The following is a 12665-nucleotide window of genomic DNA, read 5'->3' as shown; positions in this document are numbered from 1 at the left end:
AGTTGCCACGTTTTACCGAGTCAACGCGCAACACATTAAATAGTGTCCACAATGTTGTACACTAAAGGAAACGAGACCTTAGAGTGATGAGGTGTCTTGAGGGGCGTATATGCATGAGAAAACACCTGTGTGTTGTGTTTGGCTCACAAGAGGTCGCGGCAGAATTTGCAACAAGGGTGTACAGGACGTATGCCGCTGCAGGTGCGCCAAACTCTATTCGACCGAATTCAGCTTTGTGAAAGACTGGTTATAATACATGTACTTGCGAACAGTATGTTGAGATTCTGCAGACACAAGCCGATTTAACAGTTAATTAGGGTGCATATATAGAAACTCTAGCGATTGTGACACAGTTTTGCTACAGTTGTCCAATGAGATTTTGCTTCCATTTAATTTAATAAGCTCAGACAGTCTTTAGACGTTTCTCCTTAATTGTGATGTTTTATATAACCAGGTGGTGACCCTACTCTGTCGTTCTTTGATACATGCAAGCTACAGCGAAACCAACAGCCCGCAACACAGAACATTATATTGCAGACTATGTTGCATAGAAGCTTCTGAATAAAAATTTTTGTAGTTGCGAGTAAGCGCTGTGTCCCCTCTATGTCGTTTGTTAGCGCCTGGATTCATAATGAATGTTTACCAATTAGCTCAGCTTTCCGCCCTGTTGCAACAGACTATAGGTCAGCGTAAAACATCTAATAGAAAATTTAAAAAATTGTTTTATTACTGCCGTCTTATACCAGCGGCGGTTATGCCGGTAGGGCTCGTCATCTCGTGTCTTTGGCGCGTTCCATGTTTTATTTAAAGTTCATGGTGCCGCCGCGGTGGCTCAGCGGTTATGGTGCTCGGCTGCTGACCCAAAAGACGCGGGTTCGATCCCGGCCGCGGCGGCTAGAATTTCTTTGGAGGAGAAATTCTAGAGGCCCGTGTACTGTGCGATGTCAGTGCACGTTAAAGAACCCTTGGTGGTCGAAATTTCCGGAGCTCTCCACTACGGCGTCTCTCATAGCCTTAGTCGCTTTGGGACGTTAAACCCCATAAACGGCCGCCGCGGTGGCTCAGCGGTTACGGTGCTCGGCTGCTGACCCGAAAGACGCGGGTTCGATCCCGGCCGTGGCGGCTGGAATTTCTTTGGAGGAGAAATTCTAGAGGCCCGTGTACTGTGCGATGTCAGTGCACGTTAAAGAACCCCAGGTGGTCGAAATTTCCGGACCCCTCCACTACGGCGTCTCTCATAGCCTCAGTCGCTTTGGGACGTTAAACCCCATAAAAACCCAAAAAACCCCATAAACCATAAACCATAAAGCTCATGGTGACACAGCGCAAAAAGAAGAACCAGAGTAAGAAAGATACAGGACAAGCGCTGACTCGCAACTAAAGGCTTTATTTGCTAAAACCTTATATGATGGAAACAAGCAGCAAGATACACACAAAAAAACACACAAAACTAAAAACACTTTTGAAAATGCGCACGACAATCAACCATTCTGAAGAAAATCTATCTTCTTATCAATTAAGGAAACTGATGATTTGGTGATGCAGTTTCGCTTGTCATTTTCAATGTGGAAAGCCTCAACCACTTCCCATGTAGTCTGATCATTGTGCTTGTCCAGCACTCGTGCGCAATGAAATAAAGCAGTGCACTTTTTATTTTCCATCTCTTCACATCCTAGACAATGTTTGACCAGATATGACAGGGCGTCCGGATTTCTTAACTTGTTCCTATGCTCTTGTAGGCGCTTATTTAGGCACCGTCCGGTCTAGCCAATGTACCGGGCCCCGCAGGAGAGAGGAATTGTATACACCACACCTGTGCTGCAGGCCACGAACTTGTCGCTGTGTGCGACGCCACACCCATTACTATTGCCTCCCTCTTTCTTTGAATAGCTGGGCATACTTGCTTTAGATTGGTTGGCCAGACCAGACGGTGCCTAAATAAGCGCCTACAAGAGCATAGGAACAAGTTAAGAAATCGGAACGCCCTATCACATCTGGTCAAACAGTGTCTAGGATGTGAAGAGATGAAAAAGAAAAAGTGCACTGCTTTATTTTATCGCGCACGAGTGCTGTACAAGCACAAAGATCAGACAACACGGGAAGTGGTTGAGGCATTTCACATTGAAAATGACAAGCAAAATTGCGTCAGCAAACCATCAGTTTCCTTAATTGATAAGGAGATGCGTTTTCTTCAGAACGCTTGATTGTCGTGCGCATTTTCAAAGGCGTTTTTAGCTTAGTGTGTATCTTCCTGCTTGTTTCCTTCATATCAGGTTTTAGCAAATAAATCCTTTAGTTGCGAGTCAGCGCTTGTCCAGTGTCTTTCTAACTCTGATCACTCGTCTTTTTGCGCTATGTGCCACTATGAATATTTCTCAACAAGCCCAGTTGAACGTCTTGCTTTACTTCAAGTGATTGGTTACACTTTGTTCTCGTGCTGCGTTCTCGTCGGATACGTGTGTGCGCTCGATCTTTCCTTACCACCACAGTTCCAGTCGCAGGTTCTGGCGTTGCAGCCCTTGGACAGACGATGTCCTTCGAGACAAAGAGCATGCAGCTTGAGACAACTGGTTCTTTTTAGGAATTTTATAACTGCTCCGTTGGCATCATACTGAGACGGTAAGTTAACAGTCTCTGCGTGCCTGTAGCAGCCAGAAAGATAACGCTTTTGTGGGAGGTGTCAGATGTGACTTTCGGGTGATCGCTTGTTAGTTTGTACGGAGAAGCATGTTCCGTATGTAATTATATGTTCATTTACTGCAGCCTGCAGTAGAACTGAATAATTACGTGTTCTATTGTCTGTGCTGGGTAATATAATTCAACAGATTATTTTTGCGCCCATAGACGCCACATTTTCACGTGCACTTGGAAGGATTTGCATGTCCTGCACAAGTATTGCGTGGCGTGCCATTTCGGTAATTTGAAGCGTACGTGTGTTTTATAACTCTCAACAAAACATCATCAATGAGTTATACAGGCAGTGCAGAACGGTGGGGCTAAAAATTAATACACAAAAAAACAGTCATGTTTAACTATTTCGGAAAAGAGCAGCAGTTTACAAGTGGTAGCGAGCTGCTGGAAGTGGCAACAGATTACGTCGACTTAGAATACGCAGCGACCGCAGATCCGAATCATGAGAGCGAAATAACTACAGGAATAAGAATGGGGTGAAGCGAATTTGCTCGGTTCTCTCAGATCGTGAATGGCAGTTAACCAATATCACTCCAGAGAAAAGTATATAACAGCTGTATCTTACCGGTACTCACCTATGGGGCACAAACGTGGAGGCTAACGAAAAGGGTTCAACTTAAGGACAGCGCTGCGAGGTATGGAAAGAAAAATAAGAGGTGCAACGTTAAGAGATCGGAAGCGGGGGGAGTGGGTGAGGGAACAAACACGGGTTAATGACATCGTCGTCGAAATTAAGAGGAAGAAATGGGCTTAACTGGCAGGGAATGTAACGCGAAGGAAAGGGAACCGATGGTCCTTAAGGGTAACGGAGTGGATCCCGAGGGAAGGCAAGAGTAGCATGAGGAGGAGAGAGAGAGAGAGAGAGAAAACTTTTATTGCTCTTTCAAGAGATTCGCGGAGATGAAGACTTCTTGGTCGTCCTGCTTGTGCGCTGGCGACTTGAGCATGAGGAGGAAGAAAATTAGGTGGGCGAATGAGATTAAGAAGTTTGCTAGGATAGGGTGGCCGCAGCTGGCACAGGACAGGGTTAATTGGACTGATATGAGAGAGGCCTTTGTCCTGCAGAGGGCGCAATCAGGCTGCTGCTGATGATGATGAGCTTGGCAGACATTTTATTGCCGTGATGCTGCCATTTTATACTTCCTTATTAGAGTATATAAAAAAAAGTGTTGTATGTCTGTGTGTCACGGTCTGCTCCTTTTGCAGAATCTCGATGCTCCCATGCTATTTCTGTTTGTGTGTAAGCACAAAGCAGTCTGTATTGAGATGAACTGTTTATTTAAATTTCTTGGACTAAGTGCTTGCTTGAAAGTTTCCTATTACTAACAAGCTCATTATTCGTTTTTTGCTCATTCTGCCGCACCTTCGGTTCTTGCGCATGTGTGAGCACTTTGATTGTATGTTTCATTCGGTCTGCGTAGCATTTAATCGCAATAATGAAAATGTCTGTCCTCCATATATTCTAAGAGCCAGGCTTAATTGCACTGGGCAAGTGCAGCGTTATTTGCAACACTCTTATGACATTTATGCACCGCAAGGCGCTAGCTTGCATACTCTACAGGTGATCACAAAGTGAACAAAGGAGGGAAAATCTCAGGGTGATTGCCAATGTTTCGACATGTGGAGTTATCTTCGTCTGGCCCTCTACCATGTACTCTTAAGGTTTAAATTTTAAAACCCATCTCCTGAGCTAGTTCAGCAAACTATTATTGTGTCACTACCTTAATTTTATGTTCTGGTTTTGAAATATAAAAATTATGGTGTGTAATAAAAGTTTAAACTATTGCTTCTCTTTACTGGTAGCGAAGCGCTTGAAGCGATAAGGAAACACATCTACTTAGGGCAGGTAATGTCCGCATAGCCGGGCCACTAGAGTGAAATAACTAAGAAGAATAAGAATGGAGTGGAGCGTATTTGGGAGCTACACTCTCAGTCCATGAATGGAAGTTTACCAATATTCCTGAAGAGAAAAGTATATAACAGCGGTATCCTACCGATACTCACATATATGGGGCAGAAACGTGGACGCTAACGAAAGGAGTTCTTAAATTGAGGGACACGCAGAGAGCTATGGAAAGGAAGACGATAGGAGTAACGTTAAGAGACAGGAAGAGAGCAGAATGGATCAGGGAACAAACGGCGGTTAGCGATAACCTAGTCGAAATCATGAAAAAGAAATAGGCTTGGGCCGGGCATATGTAATGCGAAGGCAAGATCACCGATGATCGTTATAAGGGTAACTGACTCAATTAGGAAAGGCAAGCATAGGAGGGGGCGGCAGAAAGTTAGGTGGGCGAGTGAGGTTGAAGGGCAACAGCGGCACTTTTTTGAGAATTTCGCGATATTCAAGGATTAAAATCTATGTAGGCTGTAGGTAAAGCATGCCAAGTATTTTTGCACTAGCATTTAAAATAGTGACGTAATCGACGATTGAATTTTGCGCTTCTCCTCAATGCACCGGAGGACTGCAGGGAAACTCAGCGTGACGTCACGGAAGGTATGATTTCAAATTACTGCTGTCGTCAGCCACACCCTTGCCCTTACTCGTTAGACGCTGCCAAACAACTCTCGGCAGGGTTCGCCTTCGGTGGCGTTGGTTTTCTCCATCAAAGCAGGCGTTTGTGCGTTGGAAATGTACCAATACCTTCGATGACGTCATTATGCGCCCCCCACTTGGCGCTGTGCGCTGCGGAGAAGCTTGAAGGGTGTCCGGATTTTAATCGGCGATTACTTCACTATTTCAAGTGCTAGCCCAAAAAGACTTCGCATGCTTTACCTGCAGGTTTCACACATTCGTCCCTGTTAAGCTTGTTGATTTCTAAAACCTTTGCAGTTTCCCTTTAAGAAGTTTGCGGGGATAAGGTCGCCGTTGCTGGCAAAGGACAGGTAGGTGGCGGTGTACACCTGCAAATAACCGTACGTGCTTTCGCGCAATATTTCGTGCTTAGCAATGCTAAACCGCCAGCCATTTTTTGATGTTTGTCTGTACCAGACAAGAGGCATCAAAATTCTTGAGTTAATTTCGTCTCGTGATTAGCTTCTTGTTGGAAAGCTTCAACAGCGTCTATTTTTCGGCGGTCCTGAATGTGGGCGGATGGAGCTTCACTGGAGACTCCTATCCCACCCAAAAACAACTGGATCCATTGCTCTAATATGGGTTGCAACCGCAGCTTGAGAAATTCGCTAGGAAAGGCATTTTGTGCGTTACTAAAGCGGCAATAGAAGCAGCTTGGCACAGCTGCTCCTCGCCTTGTCGCACCTGCATCGCCCGGCTTATTCCGAATAAAGTTGTGGTATGCCTACGATGTTAGAGGACGCTGCTCCACAAATATCCTCCAGCGAGAATTTTTTTTAGCGCGTTTTGTGGAAGTTCACTTATCAACAGTCAAAATTTGAATTTACGCTTCTTCGCGCCTTTCACTCTCCCCTCGTCACTTCTTGCACGCTGAAATGTCGGCGCTCCTCCGCCGGCCCCACTACAGAGGCTAGAAGGTTTTCCTAGTGTCGTGAACGGCCGCCGTTTCAAAGGGCCCTTGTGAAACCGGTTTGGATGCACAGCGTAGATGGCGCTGCAGCTGCCAGGCGTGCGGCTTTTGGCGCGCTATGCAAGCCGCGCCGTTCGCCCAGCCAGTTGGCAAGTGCGCGCGGGCGATTTGTGACAATGAAGGTGATGCCACACATCACGCAATCACATGTGCATCCAAACGCATTCGAAAAAATGCAAGTCTTGCATTTCAGCTGTTCAGTCAGGAGGTACTAAAGGGTATTTTCTTTTACGGGACCATTTGCAAAGGGACAACGTCAGAAACATCGAACCGACAGAACGGTTTGTAAAACTAATGGAAAGACTAATTTTTATAATATCATCTAGAATCCCATCAAAAGGCCTTCGTGCTGATTCAAGAAGTGCACAGTTTTTGAATGAGTTCATTGTTTTTCTCAAGGAATGGGAGTAACATGCTGCGCAGTATGGTGGCGGCTTTTTAAGTGCAGGAACTGCCCTTGGGCTGCGTGTAACGCTGCAAAGCACACTGTCGCTTGTAAGATACCTGACCACGTCGCTGCAATACAAGTACTTGTTGACTGCAAACCTAAGCCAAGAATGGAGAAAGTATTTGGGATTGTGCGCCAGTGCTTCGATCGGTTGCAATGATCATCCAACTGTGGGGCAGTTTTTGATAATTATCAACAACCTTTCTTTCTACAGCCTCGCAAAGCCTCCAAAAGGAGCAAAAGTACCTGCAGAAGTCGTGACTGCCCTCTAGCAACCATCTGATGTTCCCAAAGAAAAAAATGAACGAATAACTGAACTTGTCGATAATTTACTGGATGGCGGAAACTTGGCTTCTGCTGCAGAGCTGCTCGAGGAGCACAGCAGCCTGAGCGATCATCAGGGCTGTGTAGACAAAAAAAGTGACAGCAGACTAATTTTTTATGTAGCTGGGTATGTTGTAAGAAAAATCCTTAAAAGATTTCCTTGCCCCGAATGTGCAACTTGTTTCAGCACTTCCCCTTTGCAAGCCGAGTCAAACAACAATGCCTCACTTACTCGAAATTTTGACCATGGAGGCTTAGTTTATCCATCAAGGCCAATTGAACAGCTCATAGCTAAGCTTGAGGACGCATTTACGGTGTTTTTCAGCCGCAATGAGCTACACGCAGATAGCATGGTCAGCCTTCTGCATTTTCTTCAGGGACGTGAGCTTCAATGTGTGGGCTGCGCGGAGCATGGACGTCGAATTACGACAGAAGTGGTCAAGTTTTAAGCCTTGACTAGGATGCATTTCCTTGTAAAGTCGGTAAACAAAGAGCGCGGCGCGCAGCGAGAAAAGAAAAAGTTGCTGAAAATGAGGCGCTGTCAGTAGCCTCGCAAAGGGCACTTCGCACAAAAAAAGGCATTCGTACATTGCTGTCATGGAACCTTGCGTAATAAAGACGTTCCACCCTGCAATTTGTGCCGCTTCCTTTTCTCATTTCGGTATCATGTACAAAATGCGTTTTTACGCTTCTTTACGGCGCAGTAGGTGAGGCCCGACGTGACGCTTGCATTTGCTCCTGCCGCGGCACACTGTCGGCGTTACAGCTAGTCCGTGTCGAATCTAAATGAGAAGAGAACCTAAGCCAGTGTTTGCACCGTCTTTAACACTAACGCCTTGTCAAAGCAGTGATAGCAACCCACACACGATCAACCGACTGAACCAGCGAGCGCTACCCATAGGGGCTTCTTGCGCCCGCCCGCACGCCAGCGGGCGGCAGCGCCATCTGCCTTGAGCATAGCAAGTTATTTCAGCTGCGCCGGCCCGGTCGCGACACTAGGAAAACCTTCTAGCCTCTGTAGCCCCACCCACCGGCTGCCGACAGGCGCGGGACGAGGGGGCGGAGCTTCCGGCTGCGGCCATGATGATGATGACAACTTTTATTTCCACCGGAAATGAAGGCCCCTTACTACTCCCCGCCAGCGGAGACTCCGCGACTAAAGGCTAACAAAGAGATGTTGTCTCTTCGTGGCCGCCGCCAGGCTGATAGTTGTTTCTGCCGAGGGGGATCTTCGCTCCGCAGCAGGCCTTCCCAGCTTCCTCAGCTGCTATGAATATTTTATTCGACTCTGGGGGAGTCGGCGTATTCCGATATTATGCGGTCGAGGGTGCCCCTCTCGCCACACATTTTACAAAGATCGTTTTCGTTTTCCCCTGGAAGGACGTGAAAGGCCCATACGGGTTTAACGAAATTTGCGGCTTGCAGGCGCCGCCATGCGGTCGCTTCTCTATTTCTTAACTTATTATCCGGTGGTTGGTGGCACCATTTTTCTGTTTATAGTCTATAGTTCTCAACGATTTCGGAATAGGTTGGCGCGCACCTGTCCAGGTTCCAACAGTCCGGCGGTTCCACGGTTACCCGGAAGATGCCCGGAAGTATAGAGCATAACACCGAAAGGAGGAATAAGAGAGCCGAGGCGTTTACAAAACGCTTCGAAAAAATTAAACGCGGAGAGGTCGCCTACGGGGACGCGTGGTAAGCGATAGTAAAACTGCCATCTGGAATTTCATGAAAGGCAGAGTGCCGCCGGAAGCGGCGAGGATCCTGGCCGGCAGGAAGCTGACCCGCAAAGTCAGCTTAGCATGGACCCCAGCGCACGCGTCGGTTCCCGGCAACGAAGCGGCCATGGAGGAAAAAAAACTGAGGAGGGAGCGGCCGGCGACAACCTTGAAGCCTAGTCTTAACAAGTAAAGACATAGTAAAAAAAAAACAAAACTTTCAGCGCACCTTGGTCTACAAAACTCACCGTGATATTTTCAGTATTGTCGAAGAATTAAAGGTGCACTGAAGAGGATTCTGAACTTGCCTTTTTGCCGCGGAAACTCGATCTACACGTTCCTAGCATTCTTAGAAACTGCAACTTATTGCCCTGTATGGCCGATTTCCCTAATTAAATCGAATTAACGTCGGCTCCCGCCCTTTTACGCCTAGGCTCCGACTTTTACGACTTTTACGACTCCGCCCTCGTACGATGGGCGGAGTCGACTAACGCGTGAAGTTCCTTTCAGCCAGCTCCGTGGAGGCTTTGCTTTCGCTTTATTTTGTTTTTTAGGTTTCCATGAATAAATAGTTTCATTCGCAGATAATATAGCTGCAAAATAAGCCCGCAGAAATAAAAATACGCGCGGACTATTTGCTACTACGGACTACTACGTATTACTCCTCCGATGGCAGAGCGGCAAGCAAGCCACCACGGGACTGGGTGAAAGGCACTCCACGCGTTGGTCGACTCCGCCCACCGTACAAGGCAGAAATAAAAAAAAAAGGACGGGAGCCGGACGTTAATTCGATTTAATTAGGGAAATTGGCCACACAGGGCAATAAGTCGCAGTTTCTAAGAATGCTAGGAACGTGTAGATTGAGTTCCCGCGGCAAAAAGACAAGTTCAGATTCCTCTTCAGTGCACCTTTAAGTCTCATACACTCAACGTATATATCCTTCAGCGACTGGAGTGCTGTGTACTTACAATTTGTATATATAGTTATTCTTTGTATTTGTTAACTACTGTGTGCAAATACAAGGTCTGTTCTGAAAGTAGTAGGACTGGTTTTTTCCTGGGCGAACGGGTGGACGAGAGGTAGTCTGCACGTACAGGATCATTGAAGGGGGATATTGGGAATGCTGGGGAAAATCGGCAGTCGGCTCTCGGCCGTTGAAGAGAGGAGGTCGCTTGTACTGTGAACCCCTGTCAAAACGTCTCGTCACGCAGAATCGTCGAGCGTTTACTGGATCAGCGATACGCAATCAAATTTTGAGTAAATCTTGATAAAACGGGCAGAGAGACTCACAACATGATTAAGGAGGCCTACGGTGACGCTTCCATGGGTAGATCAGGTGTTTTTTGAGTGGCACAAGCTTTTCCGAGAAGGTAAGGAAAGAGTGGAGGAAGACGACCGCTCCGGACGCCCTTCGACCAGCAAGACCAACGAAACTGTGTAACTAGTGAAACATTTAGTTAACAGTGATCGTAGAATGAGTATCAGAATGATTGCTGATGACTTGAGCATTTCTCAAACCCAAGTTTTTGAGATCGTGACAGAAAACTTATCCATGAGGAAAGCGTGCGCGAAGTTGGTGCCGGGAGTGTTGTCAGAGGAGGAAAAGGCCAACCGGTAGGATCTTCTTCATCATGTTAATGGGGAACCCGATTTTTTGCCCAGCACAAGGCGGCAACGCTGCCTCAGCCCCCCTACAGCCTCGACTTGGCCCCGCCAGCCTTTTTTCCATTCCCGAGAATAAAATCAACGCTCGAGGGGAAATATCACGGATCGGTAGAGGTGGTTCAACAGGCCGTGACGAGGGAGCTAAACAGCATTCCGGTCCAGGCGTTCCTGGAGGCGTACGAAAACAGTAAAACTCATTGGCAGCAGCGTGTAGGTGCGGAAGGGTGCTACCTTGAAAAATTGTAATCGATTGCACTATTCTCATGAATAAATTTTGTTTAAAAAAATGAGTCCTACTACTTTCAGAATAGACCATATATTCTGTATTGTTTTGTTTTGATGCCCTCCCCCCCTATGTAATGCCCACTTGGGCCTTTAGGGTATTTAAATAAATAAATAAATAAATAAAGTAATGTTTCACCCTCAGAGAAGAAAAGAAATCCACACGACTCCTGGTGTATTTAGGTCACAGTAAGGCAAGGCGCAGCGCTGGGATGGTGCTGTTGTGCGGCGACTCAGCTCCCATCACTACAGTTGCCTACACAAGGTTAACCATTACTTATAATGACAGATGAACAAGAAGCATCCTTGCAAGCTCACCGCCGGGCCTGGGAACATGCAAGAATGTAGAGTCCATCAAAATGGCGCCAGAAACCTGATGGGCAGTGTGTGGTGAGAAAAAGGCAGTTTGTGCAGTCACACGTGTTATCTGTTGTGCCTCCGCAGTGTACTGAGAGCCGTAACTAAAATTCCCACTACAAAGGTAAAAAGGTCGCACTTTTCAGCACACAACAGCAGTAAACAGAAGATAGATGGCTGAGAAGGAATCGCACTTTTTACATGCAGCAGCAGCAGCAGCAGCAGCAATTTATACCTCTGCTAGGATTTTGCTGGGTTTTTATGTAACCACTGTTTGTGAGAAATTGCATTTTACTTTCACAGTGAGTGATGTATTCACAGTGAGTGATGTATTCACAGTGAGTGATGTACATAGGGAAACAGAAAAGAAAGCATAGCTTCTACTACACTGGATGTTTCTTTAATACATTGCAAGAAAATGTAAAACCAGATAAAATCACACATGATACAGCCTCATAACTGCCTTGAACCCTAATGAAAATTATACCTATTAGACAAGTATTGACATAAAACACCTTGCTCACCAAAAAGAACTTTAGCAGAATGTATGAAGGGCAAAAGTTTTTCTCCCACTTTAAAGAAAGTGAAACACAAAGATAAATTTCACCAAAGGCAACAAGGCTGGGAAAGGAATTGTAGCAAACAGGGCTGTGCCTAGCACCTTACTTATCCAATTACAGAGAGTTGTTCCAAAAGCGATTCCCCAGAAGACGAGTTTCTTCACTAAAAAAAGCAACAGAATATACATTTGCCCCTAAACCAACCAAGCAATCCAGTGTGAGGTGATTATGATCTTTGAACTTCAATTCTGAGATGACGAGTGTGATCTGTACATTTGTGATCCGTACAAAAGAAATCTTGTACATTTTTCATAGACACAGTAACAAGGAGTTGCCAACCATACTTCTTTACACAAATAGATTCGTGGCTTGACTACACTCTGGGCAATGCTTTGAACTTTTGCAATGAAACACTCCGTGTTTGAGTTTGATATAAAAATAGCAGCAATTGTGCAAAAGCAACACAACAAGTAAACTTCACACAAGTATATTTTGTGAGCACAATAATTCTCAGTGATGGACCCTGTACCACTTTAGCAAGCCTCACAAATGCTAGTGCAATCATAACATCTACACCACAAGGTAAAAGCAAGATCACAGTAAAAACAAAAATGCTGACTAAAAAATAACACTTAAAATATATAACCACATCACTGACAGGACTGGTCCTCCAATTAACACAATGAGAACACCCAGCCATAACCTAGCCCTTGAAAGTATCTAAAGCAAAAGTAAAAGATCTCATTAAAGCAAATGCATTTCATAGCCAGGTACGCCCGACCAAATCTTTAAATGGCTCGGGTGTTGTATCGCTAAATGCACCTAGTAAAAGGTTCTTTTCGGCTACATCACTGCCATATTCATGCTGTAATTTGACGCGTGAGATAGCATTTCGTGGTTCCTTTTTTGTTCACATAATGTTTTAGTGGAGTACTTGCTTATTTAGATCAAAGTTATGCCAAAATATTCATCGTCTGCCACTATGAAGAGCCGAAACAAGCCGAATATCCAGCAGTGGTTCTGGTGGCACATTTGTGCTTACTCTGGGTAAACGCCTTGTCCACCATGAAAGGAG

Source organism: Amblyomma mixtum, chromosome 6 (assembly GCF_055824585.1).
Source record: "Amblyomma mixtum isolate Tamu chromosome 6, ASM5582458v1, whole genome shotgun sequence".
Taxonomy (NCBI): Eukaryota; Metazoa; Arthropoda; class Arachnida; order Ixodida; family Ixodidae; genus Amblyomma; species Amblyomma mixtum.
The sequence above is the reverse complement of the archived record's forward strand: the minus strand, read 5'-3'. Positions refer to the sequence as shown.